The following is a 25414-nucleotide window of genomic DNA, read 5'->3' as shown; positions in this document are numbered from 1 at the left end:
CTGTGTCACTCCCTCACACCACTGCCTGGCAGGACACCCCAGGAACCCAGGACTAGGAATCCCCAGAGCTTAACCTCCTGGAGGCTGCCTGAGGGGTTTGGCATTGGGGTCTTGCACTCAGGAGGGGTTAGTGAGAGTAGAACTGGAGTCCACTTGTTAGCTAGCTAATTAATTCTTGAGAACATCATGGAGATGTCAAAAATGAATAAGATGAGATTCTTGTTCTCCATGTGAGAAGAAAGTAGAGAGACATACATACAAGTAGTTGTACTATAGGACTAAGATGCCCAGTGGCTTGGGAGGCTCAGGCAGGAGGATCACAAGTTCAAAGCCAGCCTCAGCAACTTATTGAGACCCTAAGCAACTTAGTGAGACCCTGTCTCAAAACAGAACATAAAAAGGGCTGGGGATGGGCTGGAGTTGTGGCTCAGTAGGAGAGCACTCACCTATCACGTGCGGGGTGCTGGGTTTGATCCTCAGCACCACATAAAAATAAATAAATAAAATAAAGATATTGTGTCCAATTACAACTAAGAAAAATATTTTTTAAAAAAGGCTGGGGATGTGGCTCAGTGGTTAAGCGCCCCTGGGTTCAATCTCTAGTACCCTCCCCCACCAAAAAAGAAGAATGAATTGAGGAAACAAAGTACTGTGGGAAAAGGAATTCTTTTCCTCTTCATTATTCTTTTCTTATGTAGGCCATTTTTTTTAATAGAAAGAAACTTGTAAAAATAATGAAAAGGAAAAATTTAAGTTTACTCCAAATCATACCAGATATAGAAAACCATCATTAACATTGACATTTATGGTATGACTTTTTTAAAATATGTGCATGTGTTCAAAGCATATGTAAACCCTTTCTGTGTGTAGATATATTTTTTCTGTAACAGAATTCTGCTATATATTGGATTTTATTTTTTGACATCTAACAATACACCATAAGCATTTTTTCAGCTGACACAAATATTAGCATCAAGATATTTAATATCTGCATTGAATCTGTTATTTAACCTAAAATAATTTATCCAAGCAAGGATGAGAAATGGGAGGGTGGTGTCCTCACTTGACATGAGGGGATTCCACAGGCAACCCTCTGCAGTTTGCAGAGCCAGTGCTGTGTGGATCCTGCTTGGGAAATCCATAGGGCAGATGCTGGCTGGCTGGCAGCCGATGGCTGATCTGGGATTAGCCTCCACTGGGGGGATGTCAGAGCCCAGATGCATTTCCATGATTCTCACCTCAGAGGAACAAGTTGCTTGGTGATTACATCAACATAAAGGTTTCAGTTGTGTTACATAACTGGGAGCTCAGACTTTCCTTGAATGCTAATGAGGACCCACTGGGAGGCTGAGGAGGAGAAGGATGCTGGCAGAGTCCTGATATAGGAGATGAATCTAATTGTGTGTAAGACAACTGAGGGAAGGAAGGAAAGAGATCAGGAGATCAGTGCACAGGCTCTAGTCAAAGTCTGAAGAGAAAGCTTCCCTGCTTTCACAGCAGCTAAAGGATCTGGGTTCAGGTTCAGTCTTACCACTGATGAACTTGAGTCAGCCACTTCACTTTCCTGAGCTTTTAATGGCCCATCATTAACATGGGCATAAAAAAAAAAAAAAAAAACCAAGGGGGGATGAAAACACTATGGAAACACTATGGATCTTGATAGAGATGAAGTTGTATCTATAACATCGTGATTGTTTTAAATGCCACTGAATTTCATACTTTAGAATGGTTAATCCTATGTTGTGAATTTCACTTCAATTAAAAAAAACAAAACCACTCCAAGAGTGTCATGACGATTAAGTGACAACCCTTGTGGGCTGGTTCCCATTGCAACTCTCACACAGGCATATTTGAAACTAGCCTTATTCCCTTCCTTGCACTGGCCCCTCTAGGCCTGGATCCCTCCACAGACTTAGAGCCAACAACCTATTTGGACCCCCTGAATGTTTTCCACACTTGTAGTTGTATCAGTTATTAAAATCTCAGTCACTGTGTGGTTCATAATGTCAATGTCCTCTCTCCTGACACTCCTGCTGCTCTTCCACGGAGTGGGCCTGTGCTTGGCCATAAGGGGTGCTTACAAGCAGGGTGTGAGACAAATGTTGTTGACGGCTGTGAGAAGCTGTGTTTCCTGGGGCTTCTCCTGCCTGTGTCATCACCATTTGGCCCCTGGCCATGGCCTCATCCTGGTGCTGATGCAGGGAGGGAAGGCCATGTGTCCCCATCTGTTTGTCAGGGGCCCACTAAAGAGGCAATTTCCATGCAGGTGCTGTACAAGGTCCTCAGGCAGCAGTCAGCCTGGACCCACCCCCCAATATGGAGGACCCCTGAGGGGCAGCCACATCTGTGTTAGGATTGGGGAGTGGAGGGAGTGAATGGGCTCTCGTCCCTCCTTTCAGAGCTGCTCTTGGCGCTAGCTCAACCAAGTGACCACATAGGAAGCCTGAAGTCTCTCACCTCCTGTCCCCACCACTCAGCTAATGTCTATGCTTCCTTTTGTAGGTCCGCCCTGCTCTTAGTTCCCTAGCTGCTTAGAGGGAAAGTCATTGTGCCAAATTCCAATGTGGACTGGAACTTGCTTTCTCACTCACCACTAGTTAAGAGACGTATTTAAATTTACGTCCCCATCTGGCTTTATGCTTGATTCTTGATCGATTCCAAACCAACATTTTCTTTCCCTGACTCAATGAGGACAGATGACATCTGTGGTTTACCGCTCCTCCCTCATTTGTCCCTGGTTTCTTATGTTCATTACATGACGGACTCTAGGAAAATAGTCATTGAGAAAAATAGATGGTGAAGAGAAGAGAGAGAGCAAAAAGAGATCATCTTCACCCTCAGGCTAGCTCTTGTCAGTGGAGAACACATCCACCAGCCCCTGAGACACTTACTTGCCAGCACTTCAGACATGCTGGCTCTTCTGGAGGGAGCTGTCATGGGAAGTCTGATGTGACAAAGTTGGTGCTCTGCATAAAGGAGTGGAAAAGGCTGAGAGATGAGTCTCAAGCCCCCTGGCCTCCTCCCAGCTAAAGCTGTGTCTGCACCAAAATCACACTGCAGGAAATGGTCATGTCCTCTCTACCTGCAGGGACCTCCCCTGACTCTTTTCTGCATGAAGAGCAGGATCCTACCTGTGTCTCCAGGAAGCTTTTCCCACCTCTCTATGGATCTTATATATTGTGCCCAGGGTCCAGGAGATGTCTGATGCAGAAGGGCAGAGTGCTTCCTCTCTGTCCTGCAATAATGTCCCTGTGAGGGTCACCGTGTATTGCATGTAAATAAGCTATAAAGTAAAAAATAACATTAAAAATAACACTTATCTGGCTGTGTTTTATTAGTTGCTTTCACCTGTACCTGAGCTATGAGTTCTTCAAAGACAATGATGCTTTACTAAACATACAAACAAACAAAAAGAAGTATCAACACCTATCACACAATGCTGGACACAAAGTAGGCACTTGACAGACATGGAAGACAGGGGAGCTGCCTTTCCACAGGCAAATCCTGAGTGGGAAGGTGACACCTGGCTCTTTAGAGCAGCTTTGCCTGAGTTGAAGCCCCTGCTATAGATTCCTATGGTCTTGCTTGTCTTGGCCTACTCCTAATAACTCTTACTACCAACTCTACAGATCCCTGGAACCTCCCACTCTCAGCCAGCACTTGACCATGATCTCTTTCCTCAGTTTCTCCTGCCACCAGCCACCAGCTTCTCCAGCTGGACCTTTCATGGCTTCCCCAGCACTGACCACTGTATGACTGCCTTGGGTTTTCTTATTAAGCCACGCTGTGGGCCTAATGTTTGTCTCAAAACTCAATAAATGGATGCATGGATATTAGATTTACAGAGAACATCAGCTCTGTGAACTGATGGGCCTGGGATAGGGGAAAGAACACAGGCAGACCTGCTTCTAATCCTGGCTCAGCCACTAACTAGCTGTATGACCATGACTAGTTACTGACCTTTGAAACTCAGTTCTCTCATCACTAAAACAACAACCATGGGTTACCGTGAAGAGTCAATAACATGACCCATATTAAACTTCATGACCATGTGTCTGACACATGGCACATTCTCGAAAATTGTTTTTCTTTCCCTTCCTCTTTTCTGCAAAGATCTCTGCTGAATCTAAATTTCCAACAGCCTTTGAAACCCATGCTCCCTTATTAAATTATAACTTAGGAAGGTCACTGCGCTGCAAGAAAGTTTATCTTTTGAAGATGAATAAGGATCCCAGATGACAGGGACAACCATTGTGCCCCACATTACCCTGGAAAAGATTTCTCATTCCCAGTTCAAATTCCAACAGATAAGGAAAGGGCATCAAAGACCATCAAAGTTTACAAATCACACTTGACAAAATGAAAACAATCTATAGGGAAGTCCTGAGTGAGTGAAAACCTAGGGAGGCCTGGAAATGACCCTAGGGCTACGAGGGACAATGGCCTTAGAATAGAGTAGTCTGCAAACAACTGGGAGCAAATGGCTCAGCCAGGCTCTACCTGGGCTCTCTGATGCAGACTCCCTCAAGAACAGAAGGGAGGCATGGAGGGCAGCATGTGCCTTGGCCTTCTTCAGAGAGGTGAAATGAATTGATTTTGGAGATGCCAAACTGAGTACAAAGAGCAGGGGAAGCAGTAATGTCACCTTGCTATTAACAGAGCTGTGGTTCTAAGTGAGGTCTCAGGACCAGCAGCAGCAGCAGCAGCAGCAGCAACAGAAAATCTGGGTTGTTAGAAATGCAGATTAGTAGATACCACCTTAATTAATAAGACTTTATGAATAAGAAACTCTGGGATTGCTGAGCAAATTGTATTTTAATAAGTCTACTGGGAGTTTTGATGCATCCTAAAAACTGAGATCCACTGAAGTGTTGGATACTTTTGTACATTGTCCTCCCCATTATGACATGGTGGGAGGTGGCATGACACTGGAATGGACACAAATTTTATAGACAAGATTTGAATTCAAATGTTTTTTCTGCTCCTAAGTGGCAGTGGCACCTTGAATAAACCCATCAATCTCTCAGAAAATTGATTTCCTTGAACACAAGAAATCTACCTCTTGGGGTTGTGTTTAGGTTTGGAAAGAATGGAAAGGAAGCATTTTTCAGAGCGGCAAACACACCACAGGTACGCATCTCATTATCATCCTCATCACCTCCATGATTATGAAGAAGTCAAGTGAGAACTGTAGGTGCATTTATGGAAAATCATCAGGCCTCTGAATGCTATTTGGTGCCATGGCTACATCCTCATTAAGCTAGGAAGATGTGGGGATAACATTCCCTTTCCAAATTTGATAAGAAACCAATTCCCATCTACTTTGGATATCATAATTATAAGCATCATGTGTTCCCTCTCTTCCCCCTTTCCCTTTTCCTTTCACATAAGTCTCTTAAGCACACATTAGCCCAGGGTAAATATTTGTTGAGTGTCAAATGAATGGATTACCTCAATTTGCCTTAATATGCCCTACTATTGTGCAATACAAAGAGCCAAAGAGGCCTTAAGCCTCCTGTGGTGAAATCACAGTAGCATGGTCATAGCACACACCCAAGGGCTGGCAGGAAATCTTGGGAAATCAGGCACAGTGGGGACTGAAAGAGACCAAGTTGACTAGGACAGGTAAAATAAAGGTGATTTTCCAAATTTACATTGTAGTGGCTAGTAGTACCTCCATCCCTGGCATTCCATGTGTTCCCTTCTGCCCTGTTTTCTAGATCAGCCTGGGGTTTGTCCTTGCTAATCAGCCCGTTGTCCTATGTCCTCTGCAACACAGAGCAAACTGGAATCAGAACACCAAAACTGGCCTGCCATTTTGCCTCTGGGAGGTGTAATTGTAACTATTGCTCTTCTAGTCAAAGGGCATTAATAAGGGAGCATGCGTTTCAAAGGCTCACAGAAATTTAGATTCAGCAGAGATCTTTCTGGCCAAAGGGCATTAATTCATTCAAGCCTTTAGCTGCTGCTTCTCCCTCCAGTTGCCAAAGTAGTCACCCTGTGGGCTCCCTGACTCCTATCTGACTTTTCTCCATTCATCTTCAGCCTACATCTCATCACATCAAGTCCCACTGCCTTGGCAGAGCATTCAAGGTCCTTTGCTATTGGGCTCAGCTTATATGTTCATCTTTATTGCTCAGAGCCAGTGTTGCAGTCAAGGCTGCTCCTTGCCTGCTAGTAGGCTTCTTTTCATTCTTCCTGGCCACTGCCCAAAAGGCTTTTCCTTCTATTGACTGCCTGGAAGACTGTGACACTTCTTTTTAGAAACTGCCCAAATTCAGTGGGCTCACCACCACCTGGTAGCTTCCTGAAGTCTTCATGGAGCCTGAAATTAATTCCCCTTTTCTCCTTTTCCTCCACCTACAACTTCCTAGTCTCCTTCCAGAATTGGATCTACTATCTCTTTTAAGCTTTCTAAAATATAATTTTTAACATAATTTCAGACTTAAACTTGTACTTGCAAAATAGTACAACAAATTCTAATATAGTTTTTACCCAGATTCTCTAAATTCTTTAGCCACATTTGCCTTAACCTTCTATTTTTCTGTATATCTAGAGATATAATCTTTTTTTTTTCTGAATGGCTTGTGTACAGATATTATTTCCCTTTACTCCTTCAGTATGTTTGTTTTCTAAAACCAAGGATATTTTCATATGTAATTACAGATAAGTATCAAAATTAGGAAGTTAACTTTGATACCAACTATTATCTAATCTATATATCTTATCAAATTTCACAAACTGTCCCAAAAAAATTCTTTATAGAGAAAGAAAGGCTTAGGTCATGCATGCATCATATTAAGTCATCATGTGCCTTTCATAGCCTTCAATATAAAATAGTTCTGTAGTCTTTTTGTTTTCCTGACAGTTGAAATTTCTGAAACATCTATGCTGATATTTTATAGGAAACACCTCATTTTGTGTTTGATGTTTCCTTACGATGAGTTCATAATTTGGCAGGAGTATCCCAAGTTGTCTTGGTGTGTTATAGTATGAGATATAAGATGTTGATTTATTCTGCTTTTCTTGATGTTAACATTGGTCACTAGGTGGGTTTGTTGACATGTCTGACTCCTCCCCTGGCCCAAGATGCCCTTCTCAACATCAACAAGGACATACTGAAATCTTGGTACCTGAGTATTTAGGGACACAAGTAGGTAAAGGACAAACACCTGAACCCCTGCCATGTATCTGGTTTTGTGGTTGCTTCTCATTTGAGACTCATAGCAACCCTATAATTTAGAGGTTGCTATGCTCATTTTACAGGTGTGTTCAGTTAAGATGAGCAATTTGCCTAAAGGCACTTAACTGGTAAGTAGAAGAGCCGGATTCAAATCCAGATCTGACTGCTACTTCTCATAACAACAATACCCTGGAGCCAATAGATCTAGTCAACAACATTTGACTGTTTAAAAAATAAAACACACAGAGAAAAAGTTAATACCAAGATCACCAAAAAATTTAACACCCTCCTCTATCAGTGAAGTTGCTTTTTATTCATTTATCCCTTCAATAAATATTTAGTACTATGTATCAGATAGTGTTATATATAATATGGATATAATGGTGAACAGCTTACTTGCTAGCAGGACTCTGCAAGTCCCAGAAAATCCAACTAGAGTGGGTTAAACGATAAGAAAGCTAGGGGAATGCAACTAAAATGGTTGGTTAACTTAGCAGCCCACAGAAATCGTGGCTAAGGTTGGATTCACTGAGATTCTCTCAGCTTTCCTTTAGGGGCTGCGAGATGTTTGTAAGTTTTAAGCAAGACAATGTCAAAGGAAACAAAGGGAACATTCCCATCATTGTCCCTTTATATGAGCAAAGAAAACCCTTCTAGTTGACTTCCTTTCTACCTCACAGAACTACATCCCCACTTGGCAAGAGGAAGGGACTGTCCTGCCTGGCATAGAAAATCTGAATTTGCACCCCCACCACCCACTCAGACCACCTCTAGGCTCAAGCTTCCCCAAAACATTTGGTCATTAGAAGAGCAGGACAATGGACAAAACTGCAACTTCTTCTTTTAAGAAGAAAAGAGTCGGCTGCTGAGTAGGTAACTGACAATATTGGTTAAATTTCCTATCTACTAATTTACCAAATACTGAGATTCTGTGGCTTCTTAGAAACTCTTGTTTAGACAAATATAAGTTTTCCTCATTGCTATTCCTTACATTCATTACATTAAGTTCTGCTTATTTTATTTACTGTTAAGTCATTTAATGTTGCTCTATCATTTTATCTTTTGTCTCATTCTAAAATATGGTCTTCTTTCCATAAAATATGGTAGCCAAGTAAGGCTTTAAAAGTACTTAATAACTGGTACTAAGATGTAAACTCACCAGTGTCCCAGAGAGGGTTCTAGAGGCTGCTGGGCCAGGTATTTACCATTCACTTGCTAGATCTGGGAATGTCCTGGAGCAGCCCACTAGTAGAAGGGCAAGGAAAGTAGGGGAAGCCCAGGCCTTCCTGTGTACCAACAAGTATAGAAATACTTATTTTACTTATTTTTTAAGAGAAAAGACATATGTTTTATTTGGTAACAAGAAGTATAAATGAATTCTTAACTCTACTTCTCCTTTCTGGTGCTAACCTGAAGTCTTAATAGTCAAAGAAGAGCAACACACAACAACTCCCTTGCAGATCTTGATTTTTGCAGAATTGCAAAGATATCTGTACAACTTGCAGTAATTTTTTAAATGGATGTGCCAACTGTTGTGCTTTCCCCTATATCAATGGTTGCTTCATTCTCCTCCTCTTCTTGTCTTCAGGTTTCATGGAAGGACACAGAAGTACTTTCTGGATGCTATGATTCCAGCCTGTGATCCAGACTCCAGTCAGTTGCATGCGGTGGGGCCGGGGGGGGGGGGGGGGGGGGGGGGCGGTGCGGCGGCAGTGTTCCAGGGTGGTGCAGAAATCTTCAAGTATGTGCATGGCTTCATCGCTGGTGTCCCTAGCGTTGGTCTGTTTTCTAAAAGTTGTTGCTGCTGCATGGACTCATTCAGCTCACGTAGGACTGCATACTTCTTTCATAACAAATCATTCAACATGCTGAGTCAGATCCTCTTTAACCAAAGGGCTCATGCTCTTTGGTGATCACAGATAAATGTATGATTGATGCAAGTCACTTCCAGGAACTCCTGACAAGCCCATCAATGACACTAACTATTGTCTGAGGTGGAGGACATTCAAGACCTTTTGCCATATAGATAACATCAAGAATTCTGTAAGTTTCTTCAGTTTCCAAGAGGTTAATTTATGGCAGCTTCATTCCAGGGCTTAATTTAAGTCTTTTACCACGCTGAATCTCTGGAAGGGTAGAGTGAAGTCAGTGTTGTAGAACTGACCCTCTGGGCCATGTAGGTGGGAGGCAACCTTTAACCACTGGTAATGTGACTCATTATTCCACTGAAACTGTCTTCTCTGTGGTTTCCAGGAGACTGTCATAGTCTGTGTAGAACTCACAGATGGTAAACTCAGGATCGTGGGTCAAAACAATTCCTTCATTCTGGAAGTGGTGTCCAATGTCATAAACCTGGTCAATGCCAAAAGCACATTATGGTAAAGTTCTGGGGGCAATTATCTTACATAAGTTCATGTCTTATTTTTTTGTGATAAGAGAGGAAAAGCTTGGTCACAGCTCCCCCCTACCCTAGGATGATGTTCATTTTATAAATTCTAATCTCTAGGAATCCCAGATCACCCAAGAAGCTTCTTACATCTGCGATGACCTTACCATTGATGATATACTTCTGCCTTATAAAATCAATCAGGATCAAGTCCAGGCGGAGGTAACATATGTAACCATGGAAAGAGCAGTATGATCTCATAGGGAATGACACTCAGCTCACCATTTTTGATTTTCTCAGGATTCCTCTGAATTTTAATCATGTCTCCTGATGTAATATTGTTATGAATAAATTCTTCTTCTGATCAATAATTCCTGGAATTCACCATGACTTGCAACTTGACCTGTCTCCTCTGCAGGTCATAGAAGATGAGCTTTCCCCCACAAGCTCTTTTGGCCTGCGTCCTCCCTGCCACCTTTAAGGCAATGTCAGCCAGGTAGCTCCCAGGCTGCAGGTAACTGTACCCTTGGATGAAGTGAGTGAGCAAGATGTCTACATGGAACTGCGTGGGTCTCAGTCTTCCCTATTCAGCTGGTGGACAGCTTGACTGCAGATCTTGTAGCATTGATTCACACCCACACCACTCTCGGTGGTGGGGCTTGTGGCAGCAGCCTCGCCAGGATTGCAGCCATCCCGGCTTAGCTATTTCTCAGTGAGATTTTTCTGATTGGCCCCTTCTCAGCCACTTTCCTCTCAGCTCTCAGGTGTCTCTTTTGTTTATTCTTGCTCAGTTTCATTTTGCAGACATCTGCTTTCACTTCGGTCCTGGGCTGCTGCTGTCTTCCTGGACAGGCTCACCCAAAAGATTGAAAGTATTCATCTTAACAACTAGTGTAACAGCACCCATATGATAGTTGGATAGTTGGTCATTGGCTGTATCTTCAGGCTGACCATTCCTAGTGTAGGTATAATGACCACAGAACCATCTCTCTAGCTTCTGTTCTGTTGGGTAAGTGGGCTGCCTCTAGTTTTAACTGCAATATTAAGTTCAGTTCTAAGCATTTTTGTGTGCACCTTTGTTTCTTTTTTTGGGGGGGGGTACTGGGGAGTGAACTCAAGGGGCACTTGACCACTGAGCCACATCCCCAGCCCTATTTTGTATTTTATTTAGAGACAGGGCCTCACTGAACTCATGATCCTCCTGCCTCAGCCTCCCAAGCCACTAGGATTACAGGCATGTGCCACCTTACCTGGCTTCATTTTTATATTTCATAAACTTATATTTCCTGTTTTTATGTGTTTCCTTGGAACATATCTCTAAAGTATTTTCTAAGGTCAAAGGTTATTGTCAATTTTACCATTTAACAAGGTGATGTAAAAAGCATGTAATCATAGGTTCAGAAACACTCTTGTCCACATTTTCATAGACTACTGATGCTGGAGAGCTAGGAGGCAGCATGGTCTAGTGGAGAGAGGGTGGGCATTTAGGCTTTGAGCAGGGAGAGCTGTGTTCAGGTCTGAGCAGTATTACCTGGGTAAGAAGTAGGGGCTTGGCAGTCACCCAGCCTCTGTGAAGTTTCTAGCTATAAAATGGGAGAGAGGCCATTGCTCATAACACCAGGCAAAGCAGGCATCAGTTACATACATCTGTTCCTGACTTTGGCCTGAAGCCTTGGTCATCTTTGTTACACTCTCAGCTGGCCCATTTTTGCAGAAGGTGGACTGGGTAACAGGAGTTGAACAATGAACTATTAAATTGTGTTCTGGGCTGTGCACAGTGGCATATGCCTGTAATCCCAGTGATTTGGGAGGCTGAGACAGGAGGATCATAAGTTCAAGGCCAGCCTTAGCAATTTAGCAAGGCCCAGCATAACTTAGCAATTTAGCAAGGCCCAGTCTCAAAATAAAAAATAAAATGGCTGGGAATGTGGCTCAGTGGTAAAGTACCCCGGCGTTCAAATCCTCAGTACCCTTTGCCACTCCCCCAAAAGTGTTCTACATCTTAGGAGGTGTGCATACTGCCACCTTCTGGTGTGAAGAGTTAGTGTAGAGATGATCCAGGGATCAAGCTACTTCTCATTGTGTCCCTGTGAGGATCTGCCCCAGGGTGATGCTGTAGGAGAAAGAGGGGGAGGTTCTCTCCACCCAGCCTGACAGCTTCTATCTAGATGATGTCCTCCTTCTGCTGATGAAATTCTGGAGACAGGAAGATACTGAGTTTCCAAAGCCTACTTGTAAATGATGGTGTATTTTTGGCTCTGAAGACTGTGGAGGTGTTGGCAAAGGATGTCTTTGCAAAATGAGGTGTCTTTATCAGTGTTTATTAAACCCTTCAGAGAGGTTGACTGTAGTGGTAAGTTAGTCCATAGATCTTTACAGCACCTAGCATGTGCCAGATACATGCTTTGATACACATCATTGAATTATGGAGGGTTCCTGCCTCTTTCTCATTGTCTAGAGGGGATGTTTGTTGATAAGATTATCTATCTATTTATTTATTTACTTACTTACTTATTTTTGTGATACTGGGATTGAACCCAGGGACACTCTGCCATTGAGTCACACCCTCAGAACCCCCCACTACTTTTAAATCTTTGAGACAGAGTCTTACTAAGTTGTCCAGGCTGGTCTTGAACACATAATCTTCCTGCCTCAGCCTCCCCAGTTGCTGGGATTACAGGCATGTGCCACCATACCTGGTAAGATTAATTATTTTAAAATTGACATAGTTTCTTTTATTTATTTAATTGAAGACAAAAATTGTATCTAAACAGAACATTAAAAAATAGTTTAAAGCACAATATGTTGCCTCTCAAGTACAATAGCCATTTTTTTCTCAGTAGATTCCAGCCCTTGTACACTGGTATGAAGATTTTTACAGAGCTATAACCATAATACATATATTATCCTGAAGTTCGTTATATTTTACTTGTTATAAACATCTCTCTATATTGCTACTTAATCTTCATAATTATCCTTATAGCTATGTATGAGGCAAATGTATGACTGAATCAAAATCTTTGTAGCAATTCTCTTAAGTTTAGTTTTTTTCTATAATAGACACTGCTTATATTAACTTCTTTATGCACATCTTTATTGCACTACTTCTCAATAATCATAAATATGGTTCTTCCTATGTGTTGCTATATTGTTTCCCAAAAGAACTATTATGAATTTACAATGCCACCAAAATTATGTCAGTTAGTTTGGTTGCAGCCCTGGGTGTCTTGAATATTGTTGCTGTAAAACATTTTTGAGAATTAATATTTTAAATGGGGTCCTAGATTTGCTTTCATCTGTATTTCTTTGAATACCAGTAGGCAGTTTCCTTTTCACATGTGTAGTATTTATAATTGCTTCTGCATGAGAACTCTGTTTATATTGTGGTTAAAAATGTGAATGGGACCCTTGTTGTACGTCTTTTCTTAAAAGAGAGAAAAGCAATAGAAATTGCATTATTACAGCTCAGAGGGTCAGAATGGTACTTACTGTTTTATTCGTTGGGTTAACAATGCCTTCTGGAATCTTCCCAAGAATGCCCCAGTGTTCTAAGATCTAGAGTGCAAGTCTATTCTCCTGCCCAGAACTACTGAGAAAAGTGATTCTACAACACCCTTAGTGTGCTTGACTCAATAAAGGAAATGACATGATTCCCCAGTATGTATGAGAGAGTTGGACAGCAGCCTAGGTTATAAAAATGCAAATTAAGATTATGTGATTGGAGAGTTAATTGGTTTCCTAGTGACTCTGAAGAATACAGAGTGTCCTTGAGTGTCTCAGTTGGAAGGGTCCTACCCACAAAAGGGAAATGACTTCCACTGAAGATCACACAGCAAACTAGAGGAGGGCTGGAACCCTGCCTCCAGATTCCCCTGAAACTTTCATCTGTCCTGAAGGTAAACGTGAATGAATCTACTATTTCCCCTTTAAGGCTTCCTCTTCTCTGCAACCCTCCTACCCAACTCCCATACCCTGCCTCCTCCTAGCCTGGATGATACTAGAGCACCTCGGAAGACTTCCTGTGTTGGGAGTCTGTTTCCTTTTCCTAGGTTCAAAGTACTGTACCACAAAGTGTCTGTCCATTAGCTAAAATATTGTGTCAATGCACGAGTTTTTCTTTTGCAAGAAGACTGCAAGTGTTAGAAACAGCCCATGAAGATGGAAGATCTTGACTCTCAGTAAGGCTTTTTGGTTCAATACCTCACTACTATTTTCTGGGATGATTAGATGAAAAAGGGAATTAACATTTGGTTAATTAGGCAGTGCCTATCACATAGTATGGTAAGAGGCACTACCTAATGGAATTTCTTTAAAACACATGAAGTGACAAATTTGGAAATAGCTCCTAGAGTTTAACTAATTGATCAGCTCCCATTGCTATGATGTCATTATGTTATTGGTTTTGGAGTAGCCAATCAGCTTTGCAAACTATTCATGTACATGTCCCACTGAGGATACCTACACCCTCTGATGCTATTTGTAGGATTTTTGTGCCAGTTTTGCCACCCACAGATGTTTCAATCTGGACAAATGTCAACAGCCTAGGGTCAAGTCTAGAAGGAAGCAGAAAGTCAGGTACAATAGTGCATACCTATAATCTATTACTTGGAGGCTGAGGTAGGAAGAACACTTGAGCTCTTTTGAGATAAGTTTTGGTAACATAGTGACACTACGTCTCAGAAAATAAATTTAAAAAAATAAAGAAACCCATTTACATAGAATGCAGCAAAGCTAAGGAAAATAACATCTGGAAAAATTCCTTGGGGAAAAAGAAATAGAAGAATCCTAAAAATTGAGACAAAGATCATAACTCAAGACAAGAGAAACAAGAGTCTTGGTGGGTGGGAGAATGTAAGGCCATAGGTCCTAGGGTGTTGACCAATTCCCAGGAAGGTTGGGGGACCCTGCAGGGTTTGGGGCACAGGGGTGGTACTTGTAGCAGAATCTCATTGGCTCTCTTGGTTTTTTTCTCTTTAAAATAGGCATACAAATAAGCTTCTCTGGCCATCTCTCGGTGGGGTTATGGGAACTGATTCAGTTAACGCATAAGAACATGCTTTTATAAAATGTGAAATCCTATGCAAATGTCACAGAAGGACTATCAGTTAGTTACAGCAGTACAATCTAATTCATTATCCAGAATTTCAGCTACTCAACTTGTTCCTGGCTGTGTTTTATTGACAAGGCAGCATTTGATATCCATTGAGACTCTGCAAATTAAAGCCTGACTCAGAGTAAGCCCTTGGAATTCATGCCTCTCCTGACCCCTGACTTATTACCTTGACTTTTCTCTACCCTCAGAACAACTAGGATAGATTTCAGCTGCACAGCAAAAAAACAAAACAAATGAACAAACAAAATAAAACCCTTCTCATAGCAGTCTGCCCATCCTTTGAAAAACTTAGCTTTTAATCTTAAAAAAAGTTTTGGGCTGAAAGTTCATTCATAAAAGGATATATCTAAGGCTAGGGTTGTGGCTCAGTGGTAGAGCGCCTTGTCTAGCATGTGTGAGGCACTGGGTTCGATCCTCAACATCACATAAAAATAAATACAAAAGATAAAGGTATTATGTCCATCTACAACTAAAAAAATAAAATAAAACTAAAAACAAAAGAATATATGTAAAAGCTGGGTGAGGTGGAACAGGCCCATAGTCCCAGATACTCAGGAGGCTGAGGTAGGAGGATGGCAAGTTTGAAGCCAGACCTAGCATCTTAGTGAGACCCTTAGTAACTTAATGAGACCCTGTCTCAAAATAAAACATAAAGGACTGGGGATGTGGGTCAGTGGTACAGCATACACCACACACACACACACACACACACACACACACACACACACAAAGTAAGAACTATAATTTTAAAAATAATAATAAAACACCACACAATAAACTTCAGAAAAAACATTACTAGTGTCTGCAAAGCCCCATATATCTTTCCCTGATGCATTCCCTTTACTCTCCTATCTTCTACTTTGTATTAATCTTCATACATAAAATAATCCTTAATATTATTCTTAAAAAATATATATATATTATCCTTAACAACGTATTATTTAGCTTTTTCTGTCTCTGAACTTTTATAAAGGGGAGAAGTGGTAAGTATTCTTGTTCAACTTAGGTGTTTTTTTTTTTTTTTTGCATCTGCAATTTTCCTACATGGATGGATGCAGTTGTAGTTCATTCATTTTGAAGACATATAGTATTCCATTGTGAGAATGTGCTATAAAAATTATTTATCCATCGTATAGTGAATGGGCATTTCAGTTACTTCCAGCTTGAGACAGTTATAAATGATGTATTTTTATGTCACCTGTTGTATTTGTATAAAAGTTAATGTTTATCTAGAAGTGGAATTACCTGATCATAAGGTATGCATGTCTTCAATTTTATCAGATAAGGCCAACCGGTCCAAGTGGTTTAACAATCACCAATAGTATAGGAGAATTTCCATTGTTCTACTTTCCTGCCCTTACTTGACATTAGGCAATGCTTTATTTTTAAATTTCTGCCAACCTAGGAGGCCATGGACTTGTGTATCTCATTTTGGTTGTAGTTTGCACTTCCCTTTTATTAAGGAGGTTGGGCATCTTTTCATGTTTGTGGTCCTTTTGTGTTTCTTCATCTCTGAAATGTCTGTTTGTCTCTTTTTTAAACAATAGGCTAATCTTATTGATTGGCAGCTCTTTAAAGATTCTAGGCACCAACTTTTTGCCAGTTTTATGCTTTACAATTATCTTCTTTCTGTCTCTGGATTGTCTTCTCATTCTATACAATGTTTTTGTTGAACAGAGTTCTTTAGTGAAATTGACTTCAACCTTTTCCTTTATCTTCTTCTTTCACTTTTGGTGTCATGTTTAAGACATGATTTATCTTTTTCTTTGCCTGAGATTCTAAAGATCATTTCCTGAATTCTCTTCCAAATATTACTAGTGCCTGCAAAGCCGCCTTTTGAGGAGACATAAACAAAATTTGAAAAATTCTAAAAGTCTTTCTTAGGACTGTTCTGTCTGTTCCTGAATCTTTCCACAAAACAGTTCTGGAAGTCCGAGATTATTTCTATTCCAATGGGCCTCCTCTCCTCACAGAAAGCTTTGAGTTCTGCCAAATGCCAAGCAAGAGACAAACTATTCAAGCCCAGGCTCAGCAATCCCTGACTGCACGTCCCTGCTTGGCACTGCGCGCGACCCCCAGGGGGCGCCCTCGCATCACACGTGCAATTCCCCACAGAGGCTGCATCCAGGGCTCCCCTGTGCCCAGGGCTGCATAGGGCGACCTGGACTCCCTGCAGGAGGCAGAGGCAGCATGAGTGCAGCCAGGCCGGTGCCTCTGGCCCTCACTAGTCTCATCCTGCCACCGACCTGCTGAAGCTAGGGTCCCTCTTGTTTTTCTAGCCCTTTCAAATCTGTCCTCCCACCTCTTGCTCTGTGTCCATTCAAGGAATTCTCCTGATTCCTCCTTGTCTTTTGGGGAACCCTCCCTGACATTATTTTATAGGTCAGATGTTGCTAAGGTTTAAACCTACCCCAAACCACTGTGGCATACAGCTGATGTAACTACAAGGCTCCCCAAAGGATCAGAGCACCAGGGAATCAATCACAGATGGTATACAGATACACTAAGGAAGGGCAAGAGAGCTCTTTGCCTGTTTGGTGTTTGATTTTGCCTTTTCAATCACTTAACAGTTGGATTGTTTCCTTTTGCCTCCATTTTCTTTTAAGACTGAGTTAATATCATTGTCTTACAGTTTTTGTAAGGATAAAATAGGGAAGGTTCACCGTGCCTGGAACATAACAGGGACCCACAAATATTGGTTTTCCTGTATCTTAGCTTGAGCTCCCCAGAAAACAGAGCCTGAAGTCAAGCTTCAAATCCAGTGCTTTTTTTGGTGGCATCATCTCAGGGAAGCAAGATTGAAGGGAAAGGAGACCAGAGGAAGGGAGGAAGAGAGAGCAGATCCCAGGCTGTGCTGACCTTAGCAGGTTCCAAGGCCATGGGTATGGCATCCCTGGAGCAGAGGAGGGCACTTTACCTCCAGTGTCTTCCCACCACTTCTCTCATTAGTCAGGGTTTTAACTGTGGTGTGTTAGTTCCCTGCATTCTGAGCTGTTACCCCTGCTCCCTGGAGGCCCTCTGGACAAGTCAAGGCCTCTGTGGGAAGGGCTGGCTCAGGCCTAGGTGGCCTGAGTTGCTGTGATTCCTGCTGCATGCAGTGGGAGAAGGGAAGCTATGTCACACCCTGGCCCTTGTCCTCAGGGGAGGTTGAGGCGAATGCAGTATTAGCAGATGGAGTGATGGTGCTAGGGCCCTATGACCTCAGAAACAGCTTGAGCTACTGCTAAGACTCCTTTGTTAGAGAAAGCAGGGTGGGGCCTGGGGACAGGGCAGCCAGGTGGGCTAAGTAGATCTCTGGCAGTATATAGACTGAATCTCATACACTTCTCCCTTTCCTTGTGTTTATGCGAGCTCTGCTTCCCAGCACATCTAACACTGGGCACATTCACATTCACTGAATATCAAAAGGGCACAGAAATGAATGAAGCATGCCTGAAGTTGATGATTTCATTCATGAAGCAAATATTGTATTTTTTTTATGAGAGAGAGAATTTTTAATATTTATTTTTTTAGTTTTTGGCGGACACAACATCTTTCTTTGTATGTGGTGCTGAGGATCGAACCCGGGCCGCATGCATGCCAGGCGAGCGCGCTACCGCTTGAGCCACATCCTCAGCCCGCAAATATTGTATTTCAGAAGGATCGAGTGTTCTTAGGTCTTGTTCTGTGCTGGATGCTTTGGAAAGTTATGTTAATCAGGGTAAGTTAGTGAAGGGGTTAGGGGTTTTTTTGTTTTGTTTTGTTTTGTTTTTTTAATAAAATACCAGATAGGATTAGGAAATAGAGGAAATAGAAGAAACCATCAAAAGACTACCAACTAAGAAAAGCCCATGACTGGATGGGTATACAGCAGAGTTTTACAAAACCTTTAAAGAGGAACTAATACCAATACTTTTCAAGCTACTTCAGGAAATAGAAAAAGAGGGAGAACTTCCAAATTCATTCTACGAGGCCAACATCACCCTGATACCTAAACCAGACAAAGACACTTCAAAGAAAGAAAACTACAGACCAATATCTCTAATGAACCTAGATGCAAAAATCCTCAATAAAATTCTGGCGAATCGGATACAAAAACATATCAAAAAAATTGTGCACCATGATCAAGTAGGATTCATCCCTGGGATGCAAGGCTGGTTCAATATACGGAAATCAATAAATGTTATTCACCACATCAATAGACTTAAAAATAAGAACCATATGATCATCTCGATAGATGCGGAAAAAGCATTCGACAAAGTACAGCATCCCTTTATGTTCAAAACTCTAGAAAAACTAGGGATAACAGGAACATACCTCAATATTGTAAAAGCAATCTATGCTAAGCCTCAGGCTAGCATCATTCTGAATGGAGAAAAATTGAAGGCATTCCCTCTAAAATCTGGAACAAGACAGGGATGCCCTCTCTCTCCACTTCTGTTCAACATAGTTCTCGAAACACTGGCCAGAGCAATTAGACAGACGAAAGAAATTAAAGGCATAAAAATAGGAAAAGAAGAACTTAAATTATCACTATTTGCAGGTGACATGATTCTATACCTAGCAGACCCAAAAGGGTCTACAAAGAAACTATTAGAGCTAATAAATGAATTCAGCAAAGTGGCAGGCTATAAAATCAACACGCATAAATCAAAGGCATTCCTGTATATCAACGACAAACCCTCTGAAATGGAAATGAGGACAACCACTCCATTCACAATATCTTCAAAAAAAAAAAAAAATACTTGGGAATCAACCTAACAAAAGAGGTGAAAGACTTATACAATGAAAACTACAGAACCCTAAAGAGAGAAATAGAAGAAGATCTTAGAAGATGGAAAAATATACCCTGTTCATGGATAGGCAGAACTAACATCATCAAAATGGCGATATTACCAAAAGTTCTCTATAGGTTTAATGCAATGCCAATCAAAATCCCAACGGCATTTCTTGTAGAAATAGAGAAAGCAATCATGAAATTCATATGGAAAAATAAAAGACCCAGAATAGCAAAAACAATGCTAAGCAGGAAGTGTGAATCAGGCGGTATAGCGATACCAGACTTCAAACTATATTACAGAGCAATAGTAACAAAAACAGCATGGTACTGGTACCAAAACAGGCGGGTGGACCAATGGTACAGAATAGAGGACACAGAAACCAATCCACAAAACTACAACTATCTTATATTTGATAAAGGGGCTAAAAGCATGCAATGGAGGAAGGATAGCATCTTCAACAAATGGTGCTGGGAAAACTGGAAATCCATATGCAACAAAATGAAACTGAATCCCTTTCTCTCGCCATGCACAAAAGTGAATTCAAAATGGATCAAGGAGCTTGATATCAAATCAGAGACACGCCGTCTGATAGAAGAAAAAGTTGGTTACGATCTACATACGGTGGGGTCGGGCTCCAAATTCCTCAATAGGACACCCATACATAGCACAAAAGTTAATAACTAGAATCAACAAATGGGACTTACTCAAACTAAAAAGTTTTTTCTCAGCAAAAGAAACAATAAGAGAGGTAAATAGGGAGCCTACATCCTGGGAACAAATCTTTACTCCTCACACTTCAGATAGAGCCCTAATATCCAGAGTATACAAAGAACTCAAAAAATTAAACAATAAGAGAACAAACAACCCAATCAACAAATGGGCCAAGGACCTGAACAGACACTTCTCAGAGGAGGACATACAGTCAATCAACAAGTACATGAAAAAATGCTCACCATCTCTAGCAGTCAGAGAAATGCAAATCAAAACCACCCTAAGATACCATCTCACTCCAGTAAGATTGACAGCCATTATGAAGTCAAACAACAAGTGCTGGCGAGGATGTGGGGAAAAGGGTACACTTGTACATTGCTGGTGGGACTGCAAATTGGTGCAGCCAATTTGGAAAGCAGTATGGAGATTTCTTGGAAAGCTGGGAATGGAGCCACCATTTGACCCAGCTATTCCCCTTCTCGGTCTATTCCCTAAAGACCTAAAAAGAGCATGCTACAGGGACACTGCTACATCGATGTTCATAGCAGCACAATTCACAATAGCAAGACTGTGGAACCAACCTAGATGCCCTTCAATAGACGAATGGATAAAAAAAATGTGGCATTTATACACAATGGAGTATTACTCTGCATTAAAAAATGACAAAATCATAGAATTTGCAGGGAAATGGATGGCATTAGAGCAGATTATGCTAAGTGAAGCTAGCCAATCCCTAAAAAACAAATGCCAAATGTCTTCTTTGATATAAGGAGAGTAACTAAAAACAGAGTAGGGACGAAGAACAGGAGAAGATTAACATTAAATAGGGATGAGAGGTGGGAGGGAAAGGGAGAGAGAAGGGAAATCGCATGGAAATGGAAGGAGACCCTCAGGGTTATACAAAAGTACATACAAGAGGAAGTGAGGGGAAAGGGAAAAATAATACAAGGGGGAGAAATGAATGACAGTAGAGGGGGTAGAGAGAGAAGAGGGGAGGGGAGGGGAGGGGAGGGGGGATAGTAGAGGATAGGAAAGGCAGCAGAACACAACAGACACTAGTATGGCAATATGTAAATCAATGGATGTGTAACTGATGTGATTCTGCAATCTGTATATGGGGTAAAAATGGGAGTTCATAACCCACTTGAATCAAAGTGTGAAATATGATATATCAAGAAATTTGTAATGTTTTGAACAACCAACAATAAAAAAATTAAAAAAAAACCTGTAAGAAAAAATAAAATAAAATAAAATACCAGATAGGATTTATGCTTTGTAGGCTACATGCAACTCTGTATTCCTCTTATTTTCTTTACATACCTTTGAAAATGTAAAAAACAATTATCCTGCAAGTCATAAAAAGCAGGTTGGATGCCCATGGGTTAGACTATTTTGAACCAACAAGATCCCAGTTGAAGTGGCTTAACATGTAAAAGGTTTATTCTTGCTCACATCACTGTCCAGTGCAGGTCAGTGGCCCTCCAGAGCAGCTTTAATCTGTGTGGTAACTTAGGGATACAGGATGCCTTCATCTTCTCAGGTCACCATCTATGCCATCCTGATTTTTTTTTTTTGTACTGTAGATTGAACTCAGGGGCAGTTAACCACTGAGCCACATCCCCAGCCCTATTTTGTATTTTATTTAGAGACAGGATCTCACTGAATTGCTTAGCACCTTAGCTGTGAACTCCCAATCTTCCTGCCTCAGCCTCCTGAGCCACTGGGATTACAGGCATGTGCTACCATGCCCAGCTCCCAGCCCATTCTTTTTTTTATTCTTAGATTTATTTTCCAAAATGCAATTTATATGTTCTTATATGTAAAAAGCAACCTTAATTACAACATGAAATAACCATATTATTTGCTTTCTCCAGTTACAAATACATATAAATCTATTAAATGTAATGTTAGATGTATGCTTTCTCTCTATTATGTGATTGCTTCTCTCTTTTAAAGGTACAGGCCTTAAGGACAAGATGGGCTCCTGGAGGCAAGTGTGTGGGGTGAACCCTATGGACTGACTTCAGTGCCTACTGTGGGCACTGACCCTGATCTGACCCCTGCCACTCAGCAGTGCACCTGGGGAACATCTAGCATGCCAAGTCCTCATCTAGAGAGATGCCCCAGGTTGGCATTTTTGAAGTTCCTAATGGGGACTTAGAGCTCAGAATTGTGGCCACAGCAGAAGTTTTGGAAATGCTTCTCTGTTCTTCTCCATGTCTTGCATGTCTAGGAACTATCGCCAAATCCACTTCTCTTGATCCTCCTGGGACAGCATAGTGATCCAAGTTGAACTGGGGCAAATACTCGGTTCTCAAATTCAATAGATGTGGAGGTATGTTAAGTCTGTCTAATGTCTATAAGAATTTAGTTTAGTAATTATGTCAGAATATTTTTCTGCTCTCTTTAAAAGGTTTATTTTTTTTTTTTGAGAGAGAGAGAGAGAGAGAGAGAGAGAGAGAGAGAGAGAGAATTTTAATATTTATTTTTTATTTATCAGCGGGCACAACATCTTTGTTTGTATGTGGTGCTGAGGATCGAACCCGGGCTGCACGCATGCCAGGTGAGTGCGCTACCGCTTGAGCCACATCCCCAGCCCACTTTAAAAGGTTTATATGGAATAAGGAGAAACTATTCTAGAGGGTAGGGAAGGTTTTTCCACATCAAGGATTTGTACATCTGTCTGCAGGTTTTGTTTGGGGACTTCATGGTGCCTAGAATCTGAGCCCTGGAATGAGCTGTCAGAGACAAAGCATGCACAGAAACCCTCTTAACTGCAAAGCTTGCCTAGGCTGTTTACTCTCTAAATATATCTAAACAACATAAGAAGACCATGGATCTATAACTGAAGTATTAAGCCCCTGCAGATAGAAACAATTCTTAACCAATAGATTAAGCATTTAAATTATTAGTCAACGATAAAACAACAACAAAAGAAACATAACAAAAATATAAAAAGGAAACACATAATTCTCTCAACCTTCCCTGTCTCTGTTCCTCACCAAAGGAACATTGATCTGGGTATAAAAATCCAAACAAAGGGGCTGGGTTGTGGCTCAGCAGTAGAGCACTTCCCTACCATGTGCAAGGCCCTGGGTTTGATCCTCAGCACCACATAAAAATAAATAAACAGAATAAAGGTATTAAAAAAATCCAAACAACATTCTTTCTTTGCTTTTTAGTTGGAAGTGACTGTGGAAATGGTGGTTCCCACTCTTATTTTTTATTTTGAGACATGGTCTTGCTAAGTTACTTAGGACCTCACTAAGTTGTTGAGGCTGGCTTTGAACTTGAGATCCTCCTGCCTCAGTCTCCTGAGTTGCTGGGATTACAGATGTATACTATCAATACTGGTTTACACAACTATTTAAAGTATTATATCATATCTGTTATGTTTTCTTAGTTAGTATTCAAATAGCCTCACATTAACAGCAGAGGAGTTGAGCCAAAGTAGTTTCCTGTATGTCTGGGAAGAGGAAATAGCATACAAAAACACAGGAATGTCTTTCCCCCAGATTAAAGAAAAGTTAAGACATGGTCCTTGTCTTATAGGACCTAGTATCAAGCTGGGACAAAGGATGGGCATGAATGAAACATCAAATAACAAAGAACAACTTCAAATTCTGTGTCAGAGTTCTGACAAAAGTCAAAACAAAAGACTATAGAAATTCACAGGACCAAGAGACCAGACTGGGCCCATGTAGTTGGCTAAAACTTTATGGAGAAGATAGAACTGGAATTTGATTTTGAAGCACTGGCAAGACTTAGCCAGAGGGAGAAAGATGGGAAATGTTTTTTAGGAAGGGGAAGTAGCATAAACAAATTGTCACAACTGGAGAAGGCCAGGGCGTCCAAAGTGTTTGCACTGGTGGAGTTCAGGCACTGATCCATCCTAATGCCTGCTGTCCTGGCAGAAGATCTCAGTGGTTGGCTTTGGGAGAGGTTCTTGTGCAGGGACTGGGGTAGAGGTAGGGCTGTAAGGCAGGGTGGAGGAGACAGCTTCCTAGCATTTTACCCCATTCACTGCATGCTGAGGTGTCTCAGTGTTTTAACAACCAGAATGGCTTCATCAGTGCATGTAAGCTAAACATCTGCCCTGCATCGGAGACTTATGGAAACAGAGGATGGAAAGACAAGTTGGAATTAAATTGGGAAGGTCTCTGATTGCAAGGGTGTTTGGAATATCCAAAGCAGAGATTGACATTATTTATTTTCAGAGATAAAGCCTAGAGCACCCTATATAATAAATATCCAATAATGAATGGTTAAATATAAATAGTGCACCCATATGATGGAATTGTCTGTGATCATTAAGATCCAGTTTCTGAAGACTTTTAACAACATGGAATGATATGTATAAACTAGAAAACTAGAGAAACTAGAACAAAAAAACTAGAGAAGAAAACTAGAGTATAATACCAATTTAGTAATAAAAAATATTAAGACTAAAATAACATCAAACATAGTGGTTATTTAAAAATTAATTTAAATTGACAAAAATAATATATATTTGTCATGTATGTTTTAAAATATATATAATTAGTATTTATTTTTGGATGGTAGTATTACATTGATTTTTCTTTTCATCATTAAATTTTCCTATGTTTTGAATTTTTATATAATAAACCCATATGACTTATAATAATTACTCCTCAAAAGAAAGTTTAACATGTGGCATGTGGCACAGTGGTGGCTGTGACTACAATTTTCTCTTTCTTTTGTAGGTAAATTCCAGTCTCATTTCGGCAATGCCCAAGAACTAAGTACCTACATGAGTCAGGCCACAGTGGCTGAGCATCATCTATCCCTGGGATATCAGGCTCAGTTTGCCACTGAGCAGACAACTGGAAAGCCCACCTTGTTTGTCATCCTATATAGGTGAACTTGTAATTCCAGCAACTCAACTCACAGAGTGAATACTGATCCAGAAAATTGCACAGTCACCCTGGGCTTGAGCCACTGACCTGTGGGGTATCAAGGATTGGTCACAGAACAGTGAGAACCCATACAGACATGGCATCTCATTTCACAGACGGAAAACCAGAAAGAGGAAGGCACTTACCCAAGGTCACACAGTGAGTAACTATAAGTAGGGACTTGAACCTGGTCTTTGTCCTATGCTATGTCTTCATCTATCACAGTGTACCTTAGACAACTGACTTCCCTGGATTCTGTTCAAATCCCTCTTTTGCCTAGGTTCTATAAGTCAGATGTGGTTTGGAATTAAATTCACAGAATCACTGCTATTTCATGGCTCTTCA

General features: G+C 41.1%; 1 long non-coding RNA gene and 1 pseudogene across 2 annotated transcripts in view; one reads left to right on the top strand and one right to left on the bottom strand.

Moving 5' to 3' along the window:
- Positions 1 to 25414, top strand: part of LOC114085088 (uncharacterized) — a 95387-nt gene that overhangs the window by 27063 nt on the left and 42910 nt on the right. For both annotated transcript variants that reach the window (XR_011706679.1, XR_011706678.1), the window contains exons 2-7: positions 7864 to 8056; positions 8772 to 8836; positions 22110 to 22280; positions 22387 to 22488; positions 22654 to 22716; positions 25032 to 25228. This is a non-coding gene — a long non-coding RNA (uncharacterized lncRNA). The remainder of the gene's footprint in view (positions 1 to 7863; positions 8057 to 8771; positions 8837 to 22109; positions 22281 to 22386; positions 22489 to 22653; positions 22717 to 25031; positions 25229 to 25414) is intronic.
- LOC114082235 (lysine--tRNA ligase pseudogene) lies at positions 9040 to 10829 on the bottom strand (annotated as a pseudogene).

This window comes from Marmota flaviventris, chromosome 2, assembly GCF_047511675.1.
Source record: "Marmota flaviventris isolate mMarFla1 chromosome 2, mMarFla1.hap1, whole genome shotgun sequence".
Taxonomy (NCBI): domain Eukaryota; kingdom Metazoa; phylum Chordata; class Mammalia; order Rodentia; family Sciuridae; genus Marmota; species Marmota flaviventris.
Note: the sequence above shows the minus strand (reverse complement) of the source record. Positions and strands in the feature narration are given on the sequence as shown.